The 15,915-nt window shown below is 41.8% G+C and overlaps 1 pseudogene; it reads left to right on the top strand.

The window, feature by feature from the left end:
* Positions 1-2,907: 2,907 nt before the first annotated feature.
* Positions 2,908-11,865, top strand: LOC129015157 (U3 small nucleolar ribonucleoprotein protein MPP10-like; annotated as a pseudogene).
* Positions 11,866-15,915: the final 4,050 nt, after the last annotated feature.

The following is a 15,915-nucleotide window of genomic DNA, read 5'->3' as shown; positions in this document are numbered from 1 at the left end:
TGGCACGATGATGGCTCACTGCCACTTTGACCTCCCAGGTTCAGGTGATCCTCTCACCTCAGCCTCCTGAATAGCTGGCACTATAGGCATGCACCACCACACCTGGCTAATTTTTGTATTTTTTTAGAGACGGGGTTTTGCCATGTTGCCCAGGCTGGTCTTGTCTTGAACTCCTGGCCTCAAGTGATCCTCCTGCCTTTGCCTCCCAAAATGCTGGGACCACAGGCGTGAGCCACTGCACTCGGCCAGTGAACATGTTTTTAAATAGATAAAGGTGATGGTCGCATGAACCCAGTGAATGTGATCATTGCTGTTATATTGTACATTTTTCGCTGGGCGCTGTGGACCACGCCTGTAATCCCAGCACTTTGGGAGCTCGAAGTGGGCAGATCACGAGGTCAGGAGATGAAGACCACGATGAAACCCCGTCTCTACTAAAAATACAAAAAAAAAAAAAAAAAATTAGCAGGGCGTGGTGGCGGGTGCTTGTAGTCCCCGCTACTCGGAAGGTTAAGGCAGGAGAATGGCCTGAACCCGGGAGGCAGAGCTTGCAGTGAGCCGAGAACGCGCCACTGCACTCCAGCCTGGGCGGACAGAGTGAGACTTCGTCTAAAAAAAAAAAAAAAAAAAAAAAAAAAGTACATTTTTAAAGGGTCAATTTTGTTATGTAAATTTTACCTAAAAAAAAAAAAAAAAAAGAAAAAGAAAGAAAAAAAGAAGAGATGATCCAACAATAAAGATCCAAAGGTGAAATTGTGTAGACCAAGCAAACTGGGTGGAGAACCCTGAATAAAGGGGTTAAAACAAAACAGAGCTTTATATTTGATAAAAGTGTGTGCCTGAAAAGTTTGTTGTGAATTGAACTCTTGATTATTATATTTTCTCCTTTGACTTGTAGCAACTTTTTTCCAGCTTGAGGTATGAGGACTCATAGAAATTATGTATCTTTAAGGTATACAATGTATGCTTTAATATATGTATAAATTATGAAATGATTACTGACAATCAAGCTAACTTTTTAAAGATATTTTTATTTCAGGTTGGCTCTCGGTAGAAATTCACAACTCTTCAGTTTTAGGTCTCTCTGCCTCCCATTTCAGAATGGTGCAGCAGAATTGCATTATTTTGAGTACTGTAATGTATAATTTGTGATTATTCCAATTATTCCAATAAAGGTTGCTTTGCATGAATAAACTATAGTGTACAACCATGTGTGGATAAATGCACAAGATACTTAAAAACAGAAGTGTTAATAAAAAAGGAGTGTAGGCTGAACGCAGTTGCTCACGCCTGTAATCCCAGCAACCTGGGAGGCCAAGGCAGACGGATCACCTGAGGTTGGGAGTTCGAGACCAGCCTGACCAACATGGAGAAACCCCGTCTCTACTAAAAATACAAAATTAGCCAGGCGTGGTGGCGCATGCCTGTAATCCCAGCTACTTGGGAGGCTGAGGCAGAAGAATCGCTTGAACCAGGGATGCAGAGTTTGCAATGAGCCGCGATTGTGCCATTGCACTCTACCCTGGACAACAAAAGTGAAACTCATTCTCAAAAAAAAAAAAAGAGTAAATTCTGACACATGCTACAATATGGATGAACCTTGAGGGAATTATGCTAAGTGAAACAAGCCAAACACAGAAAAGAAAAACAGTATATGATTCCACATTATATGAGGCACCTAGAATAGTCAGATTCACAGAGAAGGTAGAACAGTGGTTGCCAAGAGCTGGGTCAGAGGAGAATGGGCAGGTGTTGTGTAATGGGTACAGAGTTTTTAGTTTTGGTGAGATGAAACAGCTCAGGAAAGGGGTGGTGGTGACTGTTGCACACCAAAGTGAGTGTAGTTAAAGCCACTGAATTATACACTAAAAAATGTTAAAATGCTAAATTTAACTTTACATATATTCAACCACACACACAAAAAAAGGAGCCATGAAGTTTCAAGTATCTTAATAGGACGAATCAAAATCAGTCTTTGGAATACACTATTTTCATTTTTCCTTTACTTTATGCCAAGATGTGTAAGTTACAAAACAAAAATGCATCTTTATCTGTATTTAGTTCTTGCAGTAAGTATATGGTCTGTTGGAAGTCATACTCTTCCCAGACCGTCAATCATTAAAGGGTGCAGTTCTAAAAATACAGATATAAAAATACCTTTTCTAGAATATTCATTTTTTAATTTATATTTTCACCTTCCGATTTTGTGTATCACCTAAGAAGTGAGTATGCCTCATGGTTAAGAATGTGGGCTCTGGTGCTAGAAGGATTTATCACGAATGTCCCGGAGTAACTCTGGGGCTTTACCACTTGGCACTTAATCTCAGATTAAGGGAAACACTTGCCTCTCATAAAAGGAGAAGGAGAAAAAAAAAAAAAAGATAGAAAGTGAGACTCAGAAAACGCGAGTTTCTGTCATAACTGATTGTATCTAGACAATTAAAAAAATGAAGGAAGAGGGAAATCAAGGAAGTTTCTAAATCCACATGCTTTATCTTTCCATTTATGCACGCAATGATAAACTTATTAGGGCACGTGGAAAAGTAACTCCTTCTGTATTCCTTACAACATTGACCTTTGAGTGTTCCCAACAGGATGCTGGTCATGCTTGCAGTTCAGCTGAATTTTTTTTTTTTAAACAAGACTTGCTCTCCTTTCTGGTTTCCCCACAGCATCTTTATGGGTGCGCGGTAAAATAACACCTACCGGCTTCCATTTACTTCCGTCCATGCCCTGTCGGACCCGCTGGGCAAGATCCCCCGCCTCTCCGGCCCACATACTGGAAGGTGCAGAGCCCAGGGCGCACAGCTCCCGAGCGCAGAGGGACTCACTCACAAGCAGGCCATCCCCGCGCTAAGCTGAGGTGTTTCTGGAAGGTATCCCTCTGCCTAAGTGCCGGCAGCGGCCATGGAACGCGCCTCCGGGGACAGAGCGCATCATCAAGGTGCTTTGGCCACGTTGAGGCCTCCTTCTCCCCCTGGCCTCCTTTCACACATGCCCTACCCACAGCGACCTTCCTGGAGCCCGGTATTCACCTAAGGTGTTGGCGGCCGCAGCCTTCAGCACCCGCGCCATCTCCGCTGTGTCTGTCCGCACTAGCCGCTGACCTAGCCAGGTGCGCGGTGGAGGGCGGGGCGACCCGGCAGGGGGCGTGGCGAAGGCCGCTGATTTCCTACTGCATACAGCACACCCACTTTACCTAAAGCAGAAATTAAAGCCAGGAGGCCTACCCCTTGTGGCCCCCTGAAAAGTACAAAACGAAGTTTGGAGACAGTTCAAAGGCGCTTGGGTTGACCAGTGGCAATTTTTGTTTCCCGCCCCCCTGCACACGCGAAAGCGCTGGCGCTGCCATTGGCTCCAGCTGGGGGTAAGTCTGGAACCTGTGAGCCGTGGAACTTTCGACTCTGAGCTCCAAGCTAGGCGCATCCTTGCTGCGCGGTTTCCCAGCGGCTTTCTTGCCTTGCTTGCAACTTGTGTCGGGAGTTGCGGACAGCCATAGCCCCGCGGGCCTGGCGCTGACGGACCCTGGAGCGGTGTCTGACAGAGGTCGGCAAAGCCACCGGCTGGCCCCAGTGCATCCTCACATAAGTGCGCAGATCCCTGGCTCGGATGCTACTGGGGTCGCACGTGGACGCAAGTTGCAGACCCCTGGCAAATTGTGGAGCTGGGGGAAGGTAAGGGGAAATGTAAATCGCTTTTCCCCACATTTCAGAGTTTATACTTTCCTAGGCTATCAAAATTTTCAAAATTGTTAAAATTTTTACAGTATGGCTCTCTCAGTTGGATGTTATTGAAATCCACCTAACCTCAGTTATTAATGCCTAGAAGCTCCCCTGGAGGCTTATTACTGCCCCCATCCCCCTACACACAAACTGTGTTGGTTTCTCCTTGCACCTATGTGCTCCTAAAGCACTCAGTGTTTACCTGTCAACATACTTTATTGAAAGTACAAACTTGTCACTTGTCTGTCTACCCCAACTAAGCTTCTTGAGAATTAGAACTTCATGTCTCTTCCCAGCACAAAAGTTTTATGCGTATTTTGTTGAAGAACTTCAAATATGATCTATAAAATTATGACTCATTTATATTTCAAACTCCAACCTCTCCCTTGAGTTCCTGGCTCACAGCAAGTACAGACTGAGTTTAGTTGGAATTCAGTAGCACACAACTGGGATATCTGCACTGTACGGCTTTTAACAATTTTTAAAATTTTGGTACTCTCAGCATCGCAAATTCACTGTGTCCAAAATAGAGCAGAATGTTGTTCTACCCACCTATACTCTGCCATCCCCTGAAGTCCTTTCCCCATGCTCCAGCACTCAAGCCTTGCCTATCCCAGTAAATGGCAGTTCTGTCTTTCCAGTTGCTCACACATAAAACTAGGCTGCTATTTTGATGTCTTCATTTTTCTCTATTCTGTATCTAATTCCTTAGCAATCCTGTCAGTTCTACCTCCAAACTGTACTCAGCATATTCACTGCTCTAACTCCAGCTTAAATCACCATCATCCTTTGCCTGGAATGCTGCATCAACCTTCTAATCACTCTACTTTCCTCCTCCTCCTTCCTCCCTTTCTTCTTCCTTTGTGTAAATCATCATTTCATCCTTCTGCTTAAAATCTTCTCATGTTTTCTTATTACACTTAAAATGGCAAACTCTTACCCTTGAGCCCTGCAGAATTTGGCTCCCATCAGTCTCTCCAACTTCACCTTCTGCCTCCTTCACACTCTAGCTATGCTCACTTTTTTATTCCTCAGGCTTACCAAGCTCAATTGCATCTTAGAGAACTTGTTCTTGCTGTTTCTTCTGCCTAGAATACATGTTTCCCAATCTTTATAAGACTATCCTTATCTGTAGGTTTCATCTGAGATGTCACATCCAAAAGAGGTTTTCCTTGACCACTGTAGCCAAAGCAAATGTTGATCACTGAAGGAATAAGGGAATGAATGAATGGAGTGGTGTATAATGTAGCACAGTTGATATTTTAAGGCTAATTCGCTATGCATCTCTAAGCAAGCAGATTTGTAATGCTTTTCCTGCCTAAATCTATACAGCTGATTCACAAATAATTGGTTGACAGGTTTATATATCGTTGTGGCTCATCAGCTTGTATGTTGCTGGGTCCAGAATCTATACTTACACTTCATTCAAATTTGATTTTACAGAAGAGTTGGGGTTTTTATTTTTCTTTTAATTAACAGGGCTGTGAAATTATTACCTATAATTCTAAATCTCATTTAATTCCTCCCAATAGGATTCAAGATGGATTGGCATCAAAGTTCACTTCTTTAACAAAAGTGCTTTATGACTTTAATAAAATATTAGAGAATGGTAGGATCTGTGGAAGCCCTTTACAAAAACTTGTGATAGAAAGTTTTGATGATGAATAGACTTTTTCAACAACTGGAATTACAAAATGAACCAATTTTACAATGCTTCCCAAATGCAGTTAGTGAAACAAAGATGAAGATATCAGTCTTCTCCCAGAGAGTGAAGAACAGGAGTGTGAAGAGGATGGTTCAGAGACAGAGGCTGGTGGCCAAGAGGACCTAGAAGATTTAGAGGAGGAAGAGGAAGTGTCAGATATGGGTGGTGACAATCCTGAAGTGGGTGAGAAAGCTAAAAACTCAACCAAATTTGCTCTGAGGAAAAGCCCAGTTTTCAGTGATGAGGATTCTGACCTTGACTTTGATATCAACAAATTGGAACAGCAGAGCAAGCTGCAAAACACAGGACATGAAAAACCAAGAGAAAAGTCCATAGTAGATGAGAAATTCTTCCAACTCTCTGAAATGGAGGCCTATTTAGGAAACAGAGAAAAAGAAGAGGAACGAAAAGATGATAATGATGATGAGGTGGAAGATACTGATTTTTTTTTGAAGATATTGATTCTGATGAAGATGAAGGGGGACTGCTTGCAAGTAAAAAACTTAAGGTAAAGTTTTGAGAGAGGAGAGAGCACTTTCCTCCTCCTCAGATTAGCTTTTGTTCTGTTTTTCTAGGACAGATGTAACTGTAGTTAGAAGATTTCGAGCTAAGAAATATTATGCTCTATCTTATCAGTTATAAATGAATCTGTACTTCCATTCAGTTTATGTTCCAGTTGTTCTTACAGTAGTTTTATGGTAGTGTTTTTAGTTGCCAATTTCACCTAGTAATTATTTTTGACTGGTAGTGTTATTAAGTTAGAAAGTAATGTAGACATACAGTATATATATGCATGTGTTAATGATGTATTTTTCTATTCCTAATTAATAGTTTTAAAAATCTTTTTATTTTAGTCAGGTAAAAGTCCCAGAAATGTGAAGTACAAAGTTTTTTTGATCCAGTTGAAAGTGATGAAGACATAGCAAGTGATCATGGTGATAAGCTGTATCAGGCGAAATTCACCCCCAATATTTCATGTAGGTTCTTTTCTATTTTCCCTAAGTGTCAGCTGGTCTGAGAAATAAAGGGACAGGGTACAAAAAAGAGAAATTTTAAAGCTGGGTGTCCAGAGAAGGCATTGCATGTGGGCAGGTTCCATGATGCCCCCCAAGCCGCAAAACCAGTAAGTTTTTATTAGGGATTTTCAAAAGGGGAGGGAGTGTACGAATAGGGTGTGGGTCACAGAGAGCACATGCTTCACAAGGTAATAGAATATCACAAGGCAAATGGAGGCAGGGCGAGATCACAGGACCACAGGACCAGGGCAAAATTAAAATTGCTAATGAAGTTTGGGTCACGCATTGTCATTGATAACATCTTATCAGGAGACAGGGTTTGAGAGCAGACAACCAGTCTGACCAAAATTTGTTAGGTGGGAATGTCCTCGTCCTAATAAACCTGGGAGCAGTATGGGAGACCAGGGCTTATTTCATCCCACAGCTATGACCGTAAAAGACAGCCATCTCCAAAGCGGCCATTTTAGAGGCCTCCCCTCAGGGACACATTCTCTTTCTCAGGGATGTTCCTTGCTGAGAAAAAGAATTCAGTGATATTTCTCCTATTTGCTTTTGAAAGAAGAGAAATATGGCTCTGTTCCACCTGGCTCACTGGCAGTCAGAGTTTAAGGTTATCTCTCTTATTCCCTGAACATTATTGTTATCCTGTTCTTTTTTCAAGGTGCCCAGATTTCATATTGTTCAAACACACATGCTCTACAAACAATTTGTGCAGTTAACGCAATCATCACAGGGTCCTCAGGCGACATACATCCTCCTCAGCTTACAAAGATGATGCGATTAAGAGATTAAAGTAAAGACAGGCATAGGAAATCACAAGGGTATTGACTGGGGAAGTGATAACTGTCCATGAAATCTTCACAATTTATGTTCAGAGATTGCAGTAAAGACAGATGTAAGAAATCATAAAAGTATTAATTTGGGGAAGTAATAAATGTCCATGAAATCTTCACAATTTATGTTCTTCTGCCATGGCTTCAGCCAGTCCCTCCATTCGGGGTCCCTGACTTCCCGCAACAGACCTGGGTTCAAACAAGATGATGAAATTGCTGAAGAAGAAGCAGAAGAACTAAGCATTTCTGAAATGTGAGTATTTTGAACCATCCTTTACATTGTGAGCTGGAATTGCCCAATCATGTATTTGTACTTGTGGTTTTCACATATGTTTGTTTTAAGAAGTTAGATTCTCTCCTATCAGATATTCTCAAGATAGCCAGAGGAAAGTCACTGGATTTAAAGGGACATTAGAGATCATTTAATGAAGAAAATTATTACTGGCTGTAGCAATCAAACCTTTCTTACCAGGAACTTTGATTTGATTTTGTGCCCCCAAAATCCTGTTATTTTTGTGAGATAAGAGGTTTGTATTATAGATTGATGAATAATTTATTTTCTATAATTGGACACTTTTTGTTCTGTTTCTTACATAGCATTTCACTTAAATGATACCTTCTCTTCCTTAATACCTGAATGATTTTGGAAGTTCTGAGTATTTGGTTGCATTAGGCATATAAAAGAAGAACTTTATTAAGGGAAAATATGTTTCCTTTTGTTTTTCTAACGGAAAATGGTATATTTATTTTTATAAGAGTTTTGGTAGTGTAGGGATGAAGATGGCCACCTGGAAGAAACTGAAGACAGTAAACAATGTAAAGAAAGCTTGAAAAGAAAGCTTGCCTTGCCAGCTGATGAGGCAACTGAAGATGCAGGTGTTTTAAATGTAAAGAAAAATTCTGATGAAGTTAAATCCTCTTTTGAAAAAAGACAGGAAAAGGTAATTAGGAATTTAAGGAATTTTTGATATGCTTCACATGATTGTGGAACTCACAGACTACTAACAAATCTTCCCTATTTTCTTTTCTTTCTTTTTTTTTTTTTTGAGATAGAGTCTTGCTCTGTCACCCATGCTGGAGTGCAATGGCGCGATCTCAGCTCACTGCAGCCTCCACCTCCCAGGTTCAAGTGATTCTGCCTCAGCCTCCTGAGTAGCTAAGATTAAAGGTGCATTCCACCATGCCTGGCTAATTTTTGTATTTTTAGAAGACATGGGGTTTCACCATGTTGGCCAGGCTGATCTTGAACTCCTGACCTCAGGTGATCCTCCTGCTTTGGCCTCCCAAAGTGCTGAGATTACAGGCGTAAGCCACTGTGCCCTAGCCTTCCCTATTTTTCTTGTTGTAACTATTAACCATCCTTTGAAAACAAATATCTTGGCCAGGTGTGGTGGCTTATGCCTGTATTCCTGGCACTTTGGTAGTCTGAAGCGGGAGGATCACTTGATCTCAGGAGTTCAAGACCAGCCTGGGCAACATAGTGAGACCTTGTCTCTACAAAAAATACAAAAATTAGTGGGGCATGGTGGTGTATGCCTGTAATCCAGTGACTCAGGTGGCTGAGGCAGGAGGATCACTTGAGCCCAGAAGGTCGATGCTGCAGTGAACTATAATCACATAACTGCTTTCTAGCCTGGGTGGTGGAGCAAGATCCTGTCTTCAAACAAACAAACAAACAAACAAACGGAAAACCCAACATCTTGCTGCTACTCTCTAAAGCAAAAGCACACTATATAGAGATGCCATATGGAAAGCATCTGATTTGCAGAAATCAGTGCCTGCATTACCCAGCCTATAGCTTTCAATTTGGGGCCTGCGTGTAAAATAGTTGTTTTTTTTCTCTCTCCCTTGTGTCTTTATGTGTATGGCCTGTCTCTCCTGATAAAGCTGTCCTGAGAGCCTCTTCTTTTAACTGTTTTGACTGCTCTAGAGGATACCGCCTATGTCTTTAAGGTGCTCCACAGATTTTGGTGAATGCCAAATAGCTGTAATTTTAATTAATACCATGACAAACATATCTTCTCAAAGTATGTCATGATTTCAGACAAGTGAAATCTCATTTAATTTTAGTAGATGTAGTCTGACTCCAATAATTTGGCTATATTATTTATCCAATCTTAAAATTTTATTAAAATAAAAATGAGAACAGTGCCAGGCACAGTAGCTCACACTTGTAATCCCACACTTTGGGAGGCTGAGGAGGGAGGATTGCTTGAGCCCAAGAGGTCAAGACCAGTGTGGACAACACGGTGAAATCCCGTCTCCACTAAAAATTAAAAAAAATTAGCTGGGCGTGGTAGCGTGAGCCTATAGTCTCCACTACTCAAGAGGCTTATCAGGGTTGATCGCTTGAGTCCAGGAGTTCAAGGCTGCAGTGAGCTATATGATTGGACTAGGCACTCCCACCTGGGCAACAGAGCTGGAGAATAGGCAAATAAACTATACCAAGAATATCAAAAGAATTATTTTTAAAATCTGTGAATCTAAATTAAATTCATCATTGTCAGATTGTCCCAAGAAGATAAATTCTAAAGGGGGAAAAAAAACCCATAAAGTATCAATGAGTTAGTGTCCTCCCATCCTACTCCTCCCCACCCTTAGCCCACAAAAAAGAAAGGTTTGGTTTTGCTTTGAAATTATATCAGACCTTTAAGTGAAGTTTTCAGTAAATCACAAATAATTTATTGCAATTTCCACAGATAAAGAATAAAGTAGAACTTTCAAACTTTTTTCTTTTGAAACTGTTAGAACATGAAAACCCAAACCTGACGAATGTGGCATTAAAACACACACACTCTCTCATTCATGACTAGTGATGCAAACATAGCACAATGGAAAAATTATGCCACACAGCCACATGAACCTTATTCTTCTGAATCACTGTTAGAAGATCTGGTATGATTCCTGGTTGCAAGATGTTAAGGAGAAAATACTTGGTTTCCTCCATATATGTTAGAAAGACATCTGATAAAATTCAATATTTATTTCTGATTTTTTTTTTTCACTCCTAGTGGATTATAAATGTATCTAGCCAAAAGCTGCCATCATGCATGATGGGTGAAATTCTACAAACATCCCTTTAAGATCAGGAATAAGACAAAGTGTCCAGTATTACAGTTGCCCCTGTTAATTAACACTAACAGTTAATAGCCACATAAGCCAGTGCAACTACAAAAGATAAAAATAAGAGATTAGGAAAACTGCCAGGAGCAGTGGTTCACACCTGTAATCCCAGCACTTTGGGAGCTAAGAAGCTCTCAGCACTTGAGCTCAGGAGTTTGAGACCAGCCTGGGCAACATGGTGAGACCTCATCTCTGCAAAAAAATACAAAATTAGCTGGGCGTGTTACATGCACCTGTGTCCCAGCTACTTGGGAGTCTGAAGTGAGAGGACTGCTTGAGCCCGGGAGGCAGAGGTTGCAATGAGCTGAGATCATGCAGCTGTACTCCAGCCTGGGCAACAGAGTGAGACTCTGTCTCAAAAAAAAAAAAAAAAAAAAAGATTAGGGATACTAAAATGAAAACATCAGTGTTTGGAGAGAAAACTGAATGGATAAACTGAATCAGTATTAGGAAAATAAGATAATTCTGTAAGTTAGCTGAAAAAGCTGGCATTTTATACACTGAAGTCATAATTGTTGTCTTTTAGAAGTTAGAGATAATAAGAATTTGAGTTTAGAGTCAAAAGGGTCAAGCTCCATCAAATACTCATATCCTAATCAAATAATTACTTGGCTGGGCATGGTGGCTCACACCTGTAATCTCAGCACTTTGGGAGGCTGAGGTGGGTGGATCACGAGGTCAGGAGATCAAGACCATCCTGGCTAACATGGTAAAACCCTGTCCCTACTAAAAATATGAAAAATTAGCCAGGTGTGATGGTGGCGATCACCTGTAGTCCCAGCTACTCCAGAGGCTGAGGCAGGAGAATGGCTTGAACCCAGGAGGCGGAGCTTGCAGTGAGCTGAGATCATGCCACTGCACTCCAGCCTGGGCAACAGGGCGAGAGACTCCATCTAAAAAAAAAAAAAAAAGAATTACTTAACTTTAGGATGCTCTAATAATCAAAATTGATAGTGGCTTGTGAACAGATAGATCACTTGAATAGAATAGAGCCCAGAAATAACCCCAAATGCTTCTGAGGGAGTTTAGTATATTATAAACATGACATTTTAAATCAATGAGGGAAAGAAATCATTTGCAGCTCACCCCACCATCGGCAGCAGGAATAGGAAGTCATTGGCAGAATAAAAAGATGGTAAGAACAGAACAGAATTGTAGAACAGAACATTTCTTGCTTCCCCACATTTCAAAGTATTTTTTGTTTTTACACAAGTATAATTTTATTTTCTAAACGTACACTAATTTTTTTGTCTCTTTCTTAGATGAATGAAAAAAATTACATCTTTAGAAAAAGAGTTATTAGAAAAAAGCTTTGGCAGTGTCAGGGGGAAGTGACAACACAAAAGAGACCAGAGAACAGCTTCCTGGAGGAGACCCTGCACTTTAACCATGCTGTCCGGATGGCTACAGTGCCCTCTTCTGCAAACAGTTCACTTCTATGCTTTTTCTATGGTTCCATTTCATAGAAAGATTTGGGGTGATGTTTCTTTTCCCTCAACTTTTTATTTTAAAAACTTGCAAACCCAGAAAAGTTGATAAAGTCATACAGTGAACATCTGTATTCTATTCAACTGGATTCACTAGTTAACATTTTATCATATTTGTTTTCTCTCTTCCACGTATGGAAGATTGTATATTTGCCCTTTTTCCCCCTGAATCATTTCAAAGTAAGTTGCCAGTATCATAGCATTTCACTGTTAAGTACTTTTGCAGATATCTTCTAAGAACCAGGATATTCTCCTATATAATCACAATACCATTAATCTACCCAAAAAATTTAACATCAATACACTAATGATACCTAATGTATAGATTATAATCAGCTTTCTTGTAGTAATCTGCTTAGAAGGCTTGCATCCTGTCACTGTCCTCTGATTAAATTTTGAACTCTTAACTTGAAACCCTGGTCATCTCATTGCCTTCTTTTTTATACCCATTAAGTCAAAATAAGTTTTCATTTTACTTCAACAGAAAAGAGAATGGAAAAGAGGGGAAGAGTCCCTAGGTACCTTGGATAAAGTATGAGCACTTACTACCATATGTGTTCTAGTTCTGTAGTTTTCAAACTTCAGGGAGCATCTCAAGGCTTATTAAAGCACAGATAGCTGTCCCTTTTCCCCACTTTCAGATTCAGGAAGTGTGGGGCTGGTCCAGGAATTTGCATGTCTAACAAGTTCCCACATGTTGCTGATGCTGAGGGTCTAAGGACTACAATGTGAGAATCAGTGGTTTAGTGGATATGTACCTAATGAATACATGTTGTATTTCCTTTAGCACTTGTGATTACAGAGGAAACACCTTTCAACTGGAAGATATCATTAAACAGAGGATAAGAGATCAGCTCAGTAAGAATTAGATTTAACTTAATTGAAATGTCACTGAAATTTTTAAAAATAATATGACAGGCTAGACACAGTGGCTCATTGCCTGTAATCCCAGCACTTTGGGAGGCCAAGGCAGATGGATCACTTGAGGTCAGGAGTTCGAGACCAGCCTGTCCAAGATGGTAAAACTCCCTCTCTACTAAAAATACAAAAATTAGCCGGGCATGGTGGTGCATGCCTGTAGTCCCAGCTACTCGGGAGGCTGAAGCAGGGGAATCACTTGAACTTGGAAGATGGAGGTTGCAGTGAACTGAGATGTGCCACTGCACTCCAGCCTGGGCAACAGAGCGAGACTCCATCTCAAAATAAATAAATAAATAAATAAAATAAAAATAAAAAATAAAGGGAAGATGGGGCAGTTTTGGATACTGCACATCCCAAAACTGGGCTGATTTCCCTCAAGAGATAGGGATTTAAGCTCATCTCATCTCAACCTGGGTACTTTGAGTGCCACAGGATAAATATGGGGCATCTTTCTGAAGCATCAGTTTCCCTTGATTCTATTGAGAGACAAAACATTAATGTACTTAGGGATGACAGTCACATAGATTTATAAGAGTATACAAGACTTCTCTCTGAAATGAGGGTTGGGTTGTCCTCTTTTTGTTAAATTCCCAGATTTAACAGAAAGGCTGCCTTCTGCCATGAGGATACATTGATGTAAAAGTTTGAGAGGTACTGGTGCACTTCTTAACACTAACAGATGTGTGAGGGTGTTTGACTCTAAACCACATAGTATACAGTTTCTGCCTACTTAATATTTGCTTTTCTACCTCTGCCTCTGGTCTTGGTCCCTGACAGCTGAAGATTTGTGGCAAAATCCTGGAGCTCAGAGTCAGAAGGCTGAGTTTAAATTCCATTATTGCCTTTTTTTCAGCCATGGTATCAATCCCTCTCAGTCACTAAGTGATTGTGACACTTCCTACAGTTGTTGGTGGCATTAAATCAGATGGTCTATAATAGTATTTTGTATAAACTGTAAAGCAGGATGTGACTGTAGGAGCTTGTAGCTCTCATGAGTATCACTGCTCTTCCTTTCCACAGTTGAGAGACTATCCTCCCCAGACCAGCCCTAGTGTTGGTACAGGAGCAACCAACACCAAAAAGAAGAAAATAAATAATGGCACTAACCCTGAGACAACCACTTCTGGTGGTTGCCACTCATCTGAGGGTGTGAGTCTTGGCTGGCCAGGCTCCTGGGGACAGAAGGCCCAAGGGGTGGTGGAGGATATTTTTTAAGATTGTGGAAGAACTGCCAGGTACCAGTTAAGAATTCTGGGTTTGAATCCTACCTCTCCATCTGCTAGGGATATGATTTAGGGCAAATTGCTTGAGCTCTTTGGGCCTCTCTTTTCACATCTGTAAAATAGGAGAGGTATTGTTTTACTTACATTTGTGAAATTTAAATGAGATATGTCATTGTTGTTTTTATGTTAATCCCTAGTCCCAGGCCTGCTGTAAACTCTCCTTCTTGGGCTTGCATTTCCTGAGGTAGAGTTAGAGAGTATCAGAGGTTTCTGTTAGCTCTGAGAGTCTGAGAGTTAAAGGCCAACTAGAATGGAAACCTTGGGGCCAAGTGCTCCTGTCTGCATTTTCCCTCCTATATCCCCCCTGTGAAGAAGAGTCACTCGCCGGTATGTGCTCAGTCAATGTTTGTTGAGTGAATGCATCTTTCTAAATCACAAGCTGGCAGAAGGGTGGGCTTTTCTCACACTCTATCTCTGAAGGTTTATGTTACTGTCTTTTTTAGAGAATCTAGTTTCAGACTTTCAGTTCTGTGGCTGTGGGCAAAAACCAACAAAGACCCAAATCCTTTTTCTTTGGGAGTTGAGGAGAGTTTACCAGTTCATGTTCCCACTGGGTCTGAGAACTTTGCCTTTAAAATCCATTCCTGGCCCCTGCCTACCGCTTCCTGGCCTGGGGAATAGAGTCAAGGGGGCCACCCTCAGTCGCATTCTTTTGAGTCTCCCCACAGAAACAACAGAACCGAGCTCAACTGGAAGAAGTAACGTGATTTCTGTTTGCTCATGACATGACTGCTGGGTTTGGGGGGCACTCAGATGTAGAGGCCCGAGTCTCGTCTCACCCACTCCCAGGCTGAGGAAGAAGGCTCACCCCCCAGATTCCACCCCATCCCCACAGGGTCGCTGATAACCTTGTCCCATGGGTGGGCCTGTCCTGGGGCAGTGGTGCCATTCTGGGGGCATGTCTCTTGCTGTGCCATCTCTGCCTCCCCCTAGTAAGAGCTCTGTCTTCCTCTTTCTATAGGAAAAGAAGGCAAGCCACCAACATCAGGAAGCCCTAAGGAGGGAGCTAGAGGTGAGTGGAGGGTGTGAAGTTCCCTCCTGTCCTCTGGAGAATGTTTATTTGCTTCTCTTTCAGCACTTGCTTGTCTTTTCTCCCAAAGGCCCAGGTTCATACCATACGAATCCTTACATGTCAGAAAACTGAGCTTCAGACGGCACTCTATTACAGCCCGCATGCTGCCAGGCAGTTGGAAGGTGCGAATCTGGCACCCGATCATCCTTCAGCCTGGCACCTTGACAGGCCTTTAGGGGGAGTCCTTTGGGCCTCATCTGAATGTCTGTCATTCCAGGAGAGTCCAGGGATCTGGTCAGCTGCCTGCATGATTCATGGAAGTTTGCAGGAGAGTTACAGTGGGCTCTCTCTGCTGTCGCTACACAGAAGAAGAAGGTGGACAGGGTGAGTCCAACCACCTGCCCCATCCCCTGGGACCCCACCTTTGCAGATAGAGGAGTCAGCCTAAAGGTCCTTTCTGTAGGATGGAGTGTCCTGCCCAGAAGGCAGCATGGCCATTTCTTGCTGCTTTTGTGTGTGGTTGTTAGAGGCAAACTGGGGCTGAGTCGGCTGCTGTGGGTGAGTTGGGGGGCACTGTGGGGAGTGAGCACTGGACATAGAGCTCAGAGGCCAAGTGCCCGCCCTGCCCATACTTGGCTGTGGCCTTGGCCAAGTACTAAGTGGCAGTTAGGGTACTTGTACCATAAAGGTACAGAAGAGTATCTTGAGTATGTTATTATTTGTGTTGAGAGAGGGAGCACGTATATGTGTGTGTGTGTACGTATTATGGTAATATATATAAAACATGTTTTTAAGGATTCATAAAATACTCAG

The sequence above is a fragment of the Pongo pygmaeus genome, chromosome 18 (genome assembly GCF_028885625.2).
Source record: "Pongo pygmaeus isolate AG05252 chromosome 18, NHGRI_mPonPyg2-v2.0_pri, whole genome shotgun sequence".
Classification (NCBI taxonomy): domain Eukaryota; kingdom Metazoa; phylum Chordata; class Mammalia; order Primates; family Hominidae; genus Pongo; species Pongo pygmaeus.
Note: the sequence above shows the minus strand (reverse complement) of the source record. Positions and strands in the feature narration are given on the sequence as shown.